This window comes from Hemiscyllium ocellatum, chromosome 35 (assembly GCF_020745735.1).
Source record: "Hemiscyllium ocellatum isolate sHemOce1 chromosome 35, sHemOce1.pat.X.cur, whole genome shotgun sequence".
Lineage (NCBI taxonomy): Eukaryota > Metazoa > Chordata > Chondrichthyes > Orectolobiformes > Hemiscylliidae > Hemiscyllium > Hemiscyllium ocellatum.
In genome coordinates this window covers 37973838-37988308 of record NC_083435.1, presented here as the reverse complement: position 1 = coordinate 37988308, position 14471 = coordinate 37973838, and positions in this window count along the sequence as shown.

The following is a 14471-nucleotide window of genomic DNA, read 5'->3' as shown; positions in this document are numbered from 1 at the left end:
CCACCAGCAAGAATACAGTCACTACGAACTACAGCAAACAAAAACACTGATGAGAAAACTACAGTAAGTAGAACACACACCCATGTGGATAGAGTCAGTTATTCTACAGTAAATAAACACACCAATGTAGACACAATCACTAAAAACTAGTGAATAAAGTAGATAGCAATGAGGATACAGTCACTGAAAACTGCAGTAAATAAAATTCACAATAGCGCAGATACAGTCACTAAAAACAACAGCAAATAAAACATACATCAGTGAGGGTACAGTCACTATAAACTACTGTATATAGTTTATATATAAAATACACAGCGAGGCTAGAGTCAATGAAAACTACAGTAAATAAAACACACACCAGTGAGGGTACAGTCATTGTAAACTGTAGTAAATAAAACACACACTAAAGAGAATACATTAACTAAAACCTACGATAAATAAAGCACATAATAGTGAGGATACAGTAACTGAAATCTACCGTAAAACAAACACAGTGAGGATACAGTCACTAAAAAAAGCAAAGTAACCAACACACACATCATTGAGGATACAGTCACTATAAACACCATAAATAAAACACTCACCAATGAGAGTAGTCATTATAAACCTCAGTAAATAAAAGACACTAATGAGGATACAGTCACTGAAATCTACAGTAAATAAAATACACACCAACGATAATACCATCACTAAAGTACAGTGAATAAAACAAAGATAACACAGTCTCTAAAAACTACAGTGTATAAAACACAAAGTAATTAGGACACAGTCATTGAAAACTGTAGTAAATCAAATACATATCAGCAATCATACAGTCACTATAAACTACAGGAAATAAAACATATACCAGCAAGGATATACTCTCTATAAACATCAGTCAATAAAAAAAATAATGTGAATGCAGTCACTGAAAAGTACAGTAATTAAAATGCACACAAACGATAATACTGACACTTTAAAAACACAGCAAATAAAATAAGGGCACAGTCACTAAAAGCTACAGTGAATATAACACATAGCAATTAGGATACAGTCATTGAAAATTGCAGAAATCAAATACATAACAGTAAGAATACAGACACTAAAAACTACAATAAATAAAACAGTCCAGCGAGATTGCAGTCATTAAAAACTAGAACAAACAAAAAAAAACACACCACTGAGGATACAGCCACTATAAACCACAAAAAAAACATACTAGTGAGGCTGCAGTCACTGAAGACTACAGTAAATAAAACACAGTGAGAATACAGTCACTGAAAACAACATTAAATAAAACAGAGACCAGTGAGGATACAGTCACTAAAAACTGCAGTAAATAAAAGACAAAACATGAGGATACGGTCAGTATAAACTACAGTAAATAAAATACACTAATGGCAGTACAATCATTGAAAAGAACAGTAATTAAAGTGCACACCAATGATAATACTGTCACTAAAAACCACAGTATATAAAGCACAACAGTGAGGATACAGTTACTAAAAACTACAGTGAATATAACACATAGCAATTAGGATACAGTCATTGAAAATTGCAGTAAGTCAAATACATAACAATGGAAATACAGCCACTAAAAGCTACAGCAACTGAAACACACATCCACGAGTTAGTCTCCAAAACCTAAAGCAAACAAAATAACATGCTAGTGAAGCTTCAGTCACCAAAAATTACTGTAAATAAAACACATAGCAGTGAGGGTATAGTCACTGAAAACAGCAGTAACTAAAACAGACATGAATGAGGATCCAGTCACTAAAAACTGCAGTAGGAAAAAGACAAACATGTGAGGATGCAGTCACTACAGACTAATTTAAATCAAACACATACCAGTGAGGAAATGGTCACTGAAAACTACAGTAATTAGTTAAAAAAATTGTGAAGATAAAGTAACTAAAAACTACAGTGAATAAAACATACTAGAAGGGATACAATCAGTAAAACTATAGTAAATACAATACAAACCCAATAAGGATATAGTCACTAACAACTACAGTAAATACAGCACATATCAGTGAAGATACAGTCAATATAACTACAGTAAACAAAATGCACACCAATGAGGATTCAGTCTGTAGAATCTACTGTAAATAAAACACACTAATATGGTTACAGTCACTAAAAACTAGAGTGAATAAAACAGATAGCAATGAGTATACAGTCACTTAAAACTACAAATAAAGCACACACCAACGAGGATACAGGCACTATTAACTGTTGCAAAACAAAACACAATGAGAATCATCACTGAGCACTACAGTAAATAAAACTCTCACTCATGAGGATACAGTCAGTAAAACCCAAAGTAAATTTAAAAAGTCAATGAGACACGGTCACTAAAAACTACAGTAAATGAAACAGTCAGCAATTAGAATAGTCACTGAAAATTGTAGTAAATAAAGCAGACATAGTGGGGATACAGTCACTATAAATTACAGTAAACAAAACACATACAAATGAGGATACTGACACCAGAAACTACAGTAAATAAAAGTAATGAGGCTACAGTCACCAAAAACTACAGTAAGTAAAGCACACCAGTGAGATAGAGTCACTATAAACTATAATAAATCAAACATACACCAGTGAGGATACGACCACTGAAAACTACAGTAACTTTTAAAAATTTGAGTATAAAGTCACAAAACTACAGTGAATGAAACATACTAGTGGGGATACAGTCATTAAAAACTATAGAAAATACAACACAAACTCAATGAGGATACAGTCACTAACAACTATAGTAAAGAAAATACACACCAGCAAGAATACAGTCACTAAAAATTACAACAAATAAATCACACACCAGCGAGGATACAGGCACTACAAACCACTAAATACATTGCACACCCAGAAGGAATCAGTCTGTAAAATCTACTGTAAATAAAATACGCCAATGTGGACACTGTCACGGAAAACTACAGTGAATAAAACACAGAGCAATGAGTATACAATCACTGAAAGCTATAATAAATGAAATACACATCAGTGAGGATACAGGCACTATAAACTACAGGTAATAAAACACATGAGTGAGGATACAGGCACTATAAACTACAGCAAATAAAACACACTAATTAGCATAGTTACTGAAATCTACAGTAAATAAAATGCACACCCATGAGCATACAATCAGTAAAACCTACAGTAGATAAAACACACCAATGAGGACAGTCAGTAAAAACTACAGTGAATAAAACATGCAGCAATCAGCAAACATCCATTGAAAACTACAGTAAATGAAATACACATCAGCAGGAATACACTCACCATAAACTACAGCAAATAAAACACAATAATGAGAATAGTCACTGAAAACTACAGTAAACAAAACACACCCACGAGGATACACTCACTAAAACACACAGTGAATAAAGCAGATAGCAATGAAGATACAGTCACTGGAAACTGCAGTAAATAAAATACATAACAGCCAGAATGTAGTTGCTAAAAGTGACAGCAAAGAAAACACACGTCTGTGAGGGTAGAGTCACTAGAAACTCCTGTACAGAAAACACACACCAGTGAGGGTACAGTCACTATTCACCACAGGAAACACAGAGTGATGGTACAGTCACTAGAAACTACTGTACAGAAAACACAGTGAGGGTACAGTCACTACAAAGTACTATACAGAAAACACATACCAGTGATGGTACAGTCACTAGAAACTACTGTACAGAAAACATACGCCAGTGAGGGTGGAGTCACTATAAACTCCTGTACAGAAAACACACACCAGTGAGGGTACAGTCACTAAAATCTACAATAAATAAAACAGACACCATTGAGGGTACAGTCACTATAAATGACAACAAATAAAACACACTAATGAGGACAGAGCCACTAAAAACGACACTAAAGAAAACACAGTGAAGACGCAGAAACTATAAACTATAGTCAAGTAAACATACACCAACAAGGATACAGTCAGTAAAATCTACAGTAAATAAAACAAACCAGTGAGGGCACTACCACTAAAAGCCACAAGAAAATAAACACATACCAATGAGGCGATAGTCACAAAAGACGACAGTTAATAAAACACAGACCAAGTGAGGACACAATCACGAAAAATTACAGTGAATCAAACACACCTCAGTGGGAGCAAGTCACTGAAAACTACAGTAAATCAAACACAAACCAGTGAGGATACAGTCTCTAAAATGTACAGGAAATAAAACAGTCACCTGTGGGGATACAGTCACTATGAATTACAGCAAATAAAACATACACCAGTGAAGATATAGTCGCAAACATATCAGTGGGATACAGTCACTAAAAACTACAGAAAATATAACACAAATCGAGTAAGGAGACAGTCACTAATACCAAGAGTAAATAAAATGCACCCCAATGAGAATACAGTCACTAGAACAGACAAGAAATAAACTGACATCAGTGAGGCTACCGTAATTAAAGATAGTGAATAAAACATATTGCAGTAAGAATACAGTCACTGAAAACAATCGCAAGTAAAAGACACACCGATCCCCACCTTACCTGAGCTTCAAAAAGCTTTCAAAAAAGAATTAAATAAGCAATACATCAGTGAGGATCCAGTGACTACACTGCATTAAATAAGCTGTAGACCAGCGAGGATCCAGTGACTACACTGCATCAAATAAGCTATACACCAGTGAGGATCCAGTGACTACACTGTATTAAATAAGGTATACACCAGTGAGGAGCCAGTGACTACACTGTATTAAATAAGGTATACACCAGTGAGGATTTAGTGACTACACTATTAAATAAGATGTACACCAGTGAGGATCCAGTGACTACACTGCAATAAATAAGCTGTACATCAGTGAGGATCCTGTAACTACTACTGCATTAAATAAGCTGTACTCCAATGAGGATCCAGGGATTACAGTGCATTAAATATGCTGTACACCAATGAGGATCCAGGGATTACAGTGCATTAAATATGCTGTACACCAATGAGGATCCAGGGATTACAGTGCATTAAATAAGCTGTACACAAGTGAGGATCCAGTGACTACACTGCATTAAATATGCTGTACCCCAGTGAGGATCCAGTGACTACACTGCATTAAATATGCTGTACCCCAGTGAGGATCCAGTGACAACACTGCATTAAATAAGCTGTACATCAGTGACGATCCAGTGAGTACACTGCATTAAATAAGCAATACACCAGTGAGGATCCAGTGACTACACTGCATTAAATATGCTATACCCCAGTGAGGATCCAGTGACAACACTACATTAAATAAGCTGTACATCAGTGAGGATCCAGTGACTACACTGTATTAAATAAGCTGTAGACCATTGAGTATCCAGTGACTACACTGCATTAAATAAGCTGTACACCAGTGAGGATCCAGTGACTACACTGCATTAAATAAGCTGTACACCAGTGAGGATCCAGTGACTACACTGCATTAAATAAGCTGTACATCAGTGAGGATCCAGTGACTACACTGCATTAAATATGCTATACACCGGTGAGGATCCAGTGACTACACTGCATTAAATAAGCTGTACATCAGTGAGGATCCAGTGACTACACTGCATTAAATAAGCTGTACACCGGTGAGGATCCAGTGACTACACTGCAATAAATAAGCTGTACCCCAGTGAGGATCCAGTGACTACACTGCATTAAATAAGCTGTACCCCAGTGAAGATCCAGTGACTACACTGCATTAAATAAGCTGTACATCAGTGAGAATCCTGTAACTACTACTGCATTAAATAAGCTGTACACCAATGAGGATCCAGGGATTACAGTGCATTAAATATGCTGTACACCAATGAGGATCCAGTGACTACACTGCATTAAATAAGCTGTACACCAATGAGGATCCAGGAATTACAGTGCATTAAATATGCTGTACACCAATGAGGATCCAGGGATTACAGTGCATTAAATATGCTGTACCCCAGTGAGGATCCAGTGACTACACTACAATAAATAAGCTCTACCCCAGTGCAGATCCAGTGACTACACTGCATTAAATAAGCTGTACATCAGTGACGATCCAGTGAGTACACTGCATTAAATAAGCAATACACCAGTGAGGATCCAGTGACTACACTGCATTAAATATGCTATACCCCAGTGAGGATCCAGTGACAACACTACATTAAATAAGCTGTACATCAGTGAGGATCCAGTGACTACACTGTATTAAATAAGCTGTAGACCATTGAGTATCCAGTGACTACACTGCATTAAATAAGCTGTACACCAGTGAGGATCCAGTGACTACACTGCATTAAATAAGCTGTACACCAGTGAGGATCCTGTAACTACTACTGCATTAAATAAGCTGTACACCAATGAGGATCCAGGGATTACAGTGCATTAAATAAGCTGTACCCCAGTTAGGATCCAGTGACTACACTGCATTAAATAAGCTGTACACCAGTGACTACACTGCATTAAATAAACTGTACACCAGTGAGGATCCAGTGACTACACTGCAATAAATAAGCTGTACACCAGTGAGGATCCAGTGACTACTCTGCATTAAATATGCTGTACACCAGTGAGGATCCAGTGACTACACTGCATTAAATAAGCTGTACACCAGTGAGGATCCAGTGACTACACTGCATTAAATAAACTGTACACCAGTGAGGATCCAGTGACTACACTGCATTAAATATGCTGTACACCAGTGAGGATCCAGTGACTACACTGCATTAAATAAGCTGTACCCCAGTGAGGATCCAGTGACTACACTGCATTAAATAAGCTGTACACCAGTGAGGATCCAGTGACTACACTGCATTAAATAAACTGTACACCAGTGAGGATCCAGTGACTACACTGCATTAAATATGCTGTACACCAGTGAGGATCCAGTGACTACACTGCATTAAATATGCTGTACACCAGTGAGGATCCAGTGACTACACTGCATTAAATAAGCTGTACCCCAGTGAGGCTCCAGTGACTACACTGCATTAAATAAGCTGTAGACCAGTGAGGATCCAGTGACTACACTGCATTAAATAAGCTGTACCCCAGTGAGGCTCCAGTGACTACACTGCATTAAATAAGCTGTAGACCAGTGAGGATCCAGTGACTACACTGCATTAAATAAGCTGTACCCCAGTGAGGCTCCAGTGACTACACTGCATTAAATAAATCAACCAAAAGTGAAAATCTAATCATGGAATACTGCACAAAATCAAATGACAACCAGTGAGGATTCAATGACTACACTGAATTAAATAATCCACTAGCCAGTGAGGATCCAGTTACTAAACTAAATTATATACAACTCTTGCAAGTGAATATACTAACAGCACTTTGCAATCCTTTTGATCTCTGAGCTGCTCCTTAATATGGCCCTCTGACATGACTTTCTATCCTTCCAGCTGGTTTGGAATATTCTCCCACAGAAACTCTTACCTTCCCTGTGTTTCTTGTGTCTAACTCTTGTACTGATTGTGTGCAGCGCTCTGCATTACTGACTCTGCTAGTCATTTTCTCACTTCTCAGGGTGAAAACAGAAACTTTTTCTCCATAATGATGGTTTCAGGTGCCATGGCTCACAGTTAAAATCCATTAAACTGGAGCAATAATAACAACAGTAAAGATCCAGTCCCTAAACTATATCACTTATCACACATACTGTTCAGAATCTCATCACTAAACTACACACAAAAAAACAGTAGCAAGATCCAATCCATAAACTACATTATATGTGCCAAATACCATTAAGGATCTAGTCACTAAAGAGTATTAAATATAAAATGCACACGTGACGATGCAGTGAAACAAATATTGCAGGTAAAATTACTTTCCTGACTGATGATCTGATTGGTAAAGAGAAAGTCATTCATGAGAACCCAACATAATGGTCATGTACGATGGACCAATCACTCAAATACAATAAATATAATCCACTAGTCACTAAACCTTACTGAATATAATCCATATGATGAGGATTCAGAATCTAGACTACAGCAAGTCTCATGTAGACCAGTGAGGACCTGCCTCTGTCTACAGAATAAGCACAAAACATGCCATGGAGGATCCTACTGCTGAATGCAATACGTCACAAAAACCAGTTCCCACCAGCAAACAACAGTAAATATAATCCACATCAGTAAGGATCTAAACTGAACTACGTAAATCTTATACTTACGTCTCATAATTTAATATCCACCATTGGAACATCCCAGTGAGACTGTGGTCACTGTTTTGAAGATGCCACTTGCATAGAATTTTCCAAAACATGTTTGACAAATTGAACCCACTACTTCCTGTTTCCATAAGGGGTGGTGTTTTGGCAGCGAAAGTACTTTTAAACTTTTTTTGAAGAACTTCCTTAGCCTCCCAGAACACCATTTCACATTTTCATTAACCAAATATATCGGCTTAAATAGTTCATGAGAAGATAGTCCTTGCAGCAGTACAGACCGGAGGTGTGTATATGTCCTGCTGTACTGCAGTCACCGGGAATTTCCTGGGAAGTTTCAACTTCTGATGGTCAATGACCCTGCATCTGGAACTTTATGAACAAAACTCCAACTCAGAGTTAGAGTTTGAGCCAGGGTTTGTGATGTCTTGGATCGTGTTTTCGGGTTTCTTGAGTGGGAGTGGGAGCAGTCCCAACCCATGGTCCACACAGGCACCAATGACATCGGTAGGAAAAGGGATGGGGATCTGAGGCAGAAATTCAGGGAGCTAGGGTGGAAGCTTAGAGCTAGAACAATCAGAGTTGTTATCTCTGGTTTGTTACCCGTGCCACGTCCTAGCAAGGTGAGCAATAGGAAGAGAGAGCAGTTGAACACGTGGCTACAGGGATGGTGCAGGAGGGAGGATTTCGGATACCTGGATAATTGAGGCTCTTTCTGGGGTAGGTGGGACCCCTACAAACAGGATGGTCTACACCTGAACCACAGGGGTACCAATATCCTGGGGGGGGTAGTGAGGAGGTGATATTTGCTAATACTCTTTGGAAGGGTTTAAACTAATTCAGCCAGGGGATGGGAACCTGAATTGTCACTCCAGTGTACAGGAGGTTGAGAGTAGTGAGGTCAGAGATATGGTTTCAAGATCACAAGAGTTCACCGGCAAGCAGGAAGGTGATTTGAAGCATGTCTACTTCAACGCCAAGAGCATCCGGAATAAGGTGGGTGAACTTGCAGCATTGGTTGGTACCTGGGACTTTGATGTTGTGGCCATTTCGGAGACATGGATGGAGCAGGGACAGGAATGCTTGTTGCAGGTCCTGGGATTTAGATGTTTCAGTAAGAACAGAAAAGATGGTAAAAGAGGGGGAGGTGTTGCATTGTTAGTCAAGGACAATATTATGGTAGTAGAAAGGATATTTGAGGACCCATCTACTGAGGTAGTATGGGCTGAGGTTAGTAAAAGGAATGGAGAGGTCATCCTGTTGGGAGTTTTCTATAGGCCTCCGGATAGTTCCAGAGATGGAGAGGAAGGGTTAGTAAAGATGATTCTGGGCAGCAGTGAGTGTAACAGGGTAATTGTTACGGGGGACTTTAACTTTGTAAATATTGACCGGAAATACTCTAGTTTGAGTACTTTAGATGGGTCAGTGTTTGTCCAATGTGTGCAAGGCCACATTAGATTTGGTACTGGGTTATGAACCTGGCCAGGTGTTAGATTTGGAGGTAGGTGAGGACTTCGGTGATAGTGACCACAATTGGTTATGTTGATTTTAGCGAAGCAAGGGGATAGCATATACCACAGGGCAAGAGTTATTGCTGTGGAAAGGCAATTACGATGGATTTCGGGTGCATAGAATGGGGAAGGAAACTGCAGGGGATAGGCACCATTGAAATGTGGAGCTTATTCAAAGAACAGCTACTGTGTGTCCTTGATAAGTATGTACCTGTCAGGCAGGGAGGAAGTGGACGAGCGAGGGAGCCTGGTTTTACTAAAGAAGTTGAATCTCTTGTCAAGAGGAAGAAGAAAGCTTACATCAGGATGAGATATGAAGGCTGAGTTAGGGCACTTGAGAGTTACAGGGGAGCCAGTAAAGACCTAAAGAGAGAGCTAAGAGGAGCCAGGAGGAGACATGAGAAGTCATTGGCAGATAGGATCAAGGAAAACTCTAAAGCTTTCTCTAGGTATGTCAGGAATAAACAAATGACTCGAGAAAGATTAGGGCCAATCAAGAATAATGGTGCAAAGTTGTGTATGGAATCCGAGGAGATAGGGGAAGCACGAAATTAATATTTTTCATCAGTATTCACACTGGAAAAAGACAGAATACTGAGGTACTGGCTACTAGACAAGACGGGATTGAGGTTCACAAGGAAGAGGTGTTAGCAATTCTGGAAAGTGTGAAAATAAAAGTTCCCTGACCAGATGGGATTTATCCTAGGATTCTCTGGGAAACCAGGGAGGAGACTTTGAAGCCTTTGGCTTTAGTCTTTATGTTGTCATAGAGTCATAGAGATGTACAGCACAGAAACAGACTCTTCGGTCCAATCCATCCATGCCGACAAGATATCCCAACCCAATCTAGTACCCCCAGCCAGCACCCGGCCCATATCCCTCCAAACCCTTCCTATTGATATACCCATCCATCTGTCTCTTAAATGTTGCAATTGTACCAGCCTCCACCACATCCTCTGGCAGCTCATTCCATACATATATCATGCTCTGCACGAAAAAGTTTCCCCGTAGGTCCCCTTTATATCTTTCCCCTCTCACCCTAAACCTATGCCCTCTAATTCTGGACTCCCCCACCCCAGGGAAAAGACTTTGTCTATTTACCCTATCCATGCCCCTCAATTTTGTAAACCTCTATAAGGTCACCCCTCAGCCTCCGACGCTTCAGAGAAAACAGCCCCAGCCTGTTCAGCCTCTCCCTATAGCTCAAATCCTCCAACCCTGGCAACATCCTTGTAAATCTTTTCTGAACCCTTTCAAGTTTCACATCTTTCCGACAGGAAGGAGACCAGACTTGCATGCAATATTCCAACAGTGGCCTAACCAATGTCCTGTACAGCCGCAACATGACCTCCCAACTCCTAGTCAATACTCTGACCAATAAAGGAAAGCATACCAAAGGCCTCCTTCACTATCCTATCTACCTGCGACTCCACTTTCAAGGTGCTATGAACCTGCACTCTCTTTGTTCAGCAACACTCCCCAGGACCTTACTATTAAGTGTATACGTTCTGCTAAAATTTGCTTTCCCAAAATGGAGCACCTCATATTTATCTGAACTAAACTCCATCTAGACTGGCTCATCTGGTCCAGATCCTGTTGTAATCTGACATAACCCTCTTTACTGTCCACTACACCTCCAATTTTGGTGTCATCTGCAAACTTACTAACTGTACCTCTTATGCTCACATCCAAATCATTTATATAAATGACAAAAAGTAGAGGACCCAGCACCAATCCTTGTGGCACTCCACTGGTCACAGGCCTCCAATCTGAAAAACAACCTTCCACCACCACCTTGTCTTCTACCTTTGAGCCAGTTTTGTATCCAAATGGCTAGTTCTCCCTGTATTCCAGTGTCCCTTGGAGAACCTTGTCGAATGCCTTACTGAAGGTCACATAGATCACATCTACCGCTCTGCCCTCATCAATCCTCTTTGTTACTTCTTCAAAAAAATCAATCAAGTTTGTGAGACATGAGTTCCCATGCATAAAACCATGTTGACTATCCCCAATCAGTCCTTGCCTTTCCAAATACATGTACATCCTCTCTCTCAGGATTCCCTCAAACAACTTGCCCACCACCGATGTCAGGCTCACTGGTCCCACACACCAGGAATGATCTAGCAACTGCTCCCACACACTGGGAATGACCCAGTATTTGCCCACACACCAGGAATGACCCAGTCACTGCTACCTCATACAAGCGATAATCCAATCAATGTCACTATACACAAGTGATGCTACCTTCCACTCTCCGTGATCTAGTCACTGCCACCTGACAAAGATGTTGATCCAATTACAGCAATGATAATCTAGCTGTGGAACTATTGTGATTATCACACACCAAGAATGATCTTGTCACTAAACTACAGTGAATATTATCCAGCCCTGATTATTCAGTCCCTGCTTTATAGTGAATGTAATATATCAAAGTGAACAAAACGCAGGAGCGTCGACTACCCACTAAAGGACAGTGTGAACACGAGTGATCCTTGAAACAAGAATCCACAGTGAAGACATGTGTGATCACCTGTTCCCTGCACAAAATACACACTGTGTAAGTAGCAGCTACATTACACTAAGTATCACATCCTAGTGGTTATTCCTTCACAGTTGGGATTATCTCATCATTAAACCTCAGTAAATGCGACAGTGATTATGTACACTCTGCACTACATGAATGTAACATCGTTGTGAATCCTTTGTGATGAAGCAGTTGGTTAGCTCAGTTGGCTGGATGGCTGGTTAATGATACAGAGTGATGCCAACAGTATGGGTTCAGTTCCTGAACCGGCTGAGGTTACAATAACCGACTGTTTTTTCCCTCGGCTAAACCATCATCGAGCATCTCTCTCTCTCTACTGAGCAGGCAACTGTGTGGTCAGGTAGGACTACAGAACATTTTTAAAAATCAGGAACTAATCAACTGTAGGAAAAGCAGTTGTGATTATTTCATCATTAAACTACCATGAATACAGCACAATATATGGTTCATAAACTACCATAAACCTTATACAGTCAAGTAAAAGTAATGTAATGAATATAGCACGAGAAAGTGAATAATGCAGTGATGATTACCTAGTCACTAAGCTGCAGTGAGGAGACACTAATGAGGATCTTGTCATAGGGCAATGGTAAATACTACACGCTCATGAGTAGCATGTCATTAAACTACTGTGGATTTAATATATTAGTGGTCTCCTCTTCACATACTACACTGAACAAAGTACACCAGCTAGTCAAAGCTAAATTACAATAAGTGAAACAATAGTCATTATTCCTTTACTAAATCAGTGAATATAACACAGTTGGGATTATCACATCATTAACCCTCAGCAAATATAACAGTGAATATGACACAGCAGCGATTATGTCGTTACTTAACTAAGGTACAGTAATACATGAGACAGGATGTACTGGCACTGGGGGGGGAAGGGAGTTCAGTAGGTTGATTCTGGAGTTGTAGGGGTTGGCTTCTGAGGAGAGATGGAGTAGTCTGGGACTACACTCTTTGGAATTTAGAAGAATGAGGGGAGATCTTATAGAAACATATAAAATTATGAAGGGAATAGATAGGATAGGGTGGTTGTTTCCACTGGTGGGTGAATCTAGGACTAAGGAGCACAGCCCCAGACTAGGAACAGAGTTAAGAAGGAAGGTCTTCACCCAGAGGGTTGTGAATCTGTGGAATTCCCTGCCCAGGGAAGCAGTTAAAGCTTCCTTGTTGAATGTTGTTAAGATTTTTGAACAGCAAACAAATTCAGGGTAATGGTGACTGGGCAGCACAGCCGAGTCCACAAAAAGATCAGCCATGATCTTATTGAATGGTGGAGTAGGCCCAGGCCTCCTCCTGCTCCTAGTCCTTATCTCATAGTCCCACAAGGCTGCGCTCTCAGTGCAGAGTTAACTGGTCTAACATCTTCGGCGAGAAGATGAGGGACCTTCATGGTATTCTCAGTTTCACTCAATTCATGTCACTCTGAATCACAAACCAGCCATCCAGCCAACTGAGCTAAACTGCAGAGATTGTAACATAGCCGTGAGTCTTTGGTAATTAAACCAATGTGAATATAACACTGTTCATTTCCCAATGATAATATTAAACACTAAAGTATATGTAGTAACTAAACATGTGATCTGCTAATGTTTATTTTTTTTAGATTAGATTCCCTACAGTGTGGAAACGGGCCCTTTGGCCCAACCAGTCCACACTGACCCTCCGAAGAGTAACCCACCCAGACCCATTCCCCTCTGACTAATGCACCTAACACTACGGGCAATATAGCATGGCCAATCCACCCTGACCTGCACATCTTTGGAAGTGTCAAACTGAAGTGATCATCTCAGTCCAAAAGTACAATAAACAGGACACAGTGCTGATTACATCATCAGGAAGCTACAGTAAATATAGCAATGCAAAATAAAAATAACACACATGATTATCTACTCAGCAAATATAACCCAGCAGTCACTATGTAGTGAACACACTGCTGTGAATATAACATACTCCATGGCCAGGCCCCTGATGGGGGTTGTTAACCTGGGCCAGAGAGTCATGCCTGACAGATAGAAACGGGAGTCTCGCCACAGGGAGCGGAGTGCGTCATTTCCCCCTCCAACTTTTTTGATTTAGTCCCTGCCCTCCCCTTCACTGTTTTGATCACACAGCATTGCCCTTTGATGTGAAGGGCACTGCTTTGTCACAGGCCACTCGGGTGTTTTCCCTGACTTGAGCTGGATCAGTGTCAGTGTGTGGCTGTGCAAGGACTCTCCTCCTTGAAGGTGTCAGAGGTGAAGGGGACTATCCCTGAACCAGCTGCCCCACAGAGAGAGC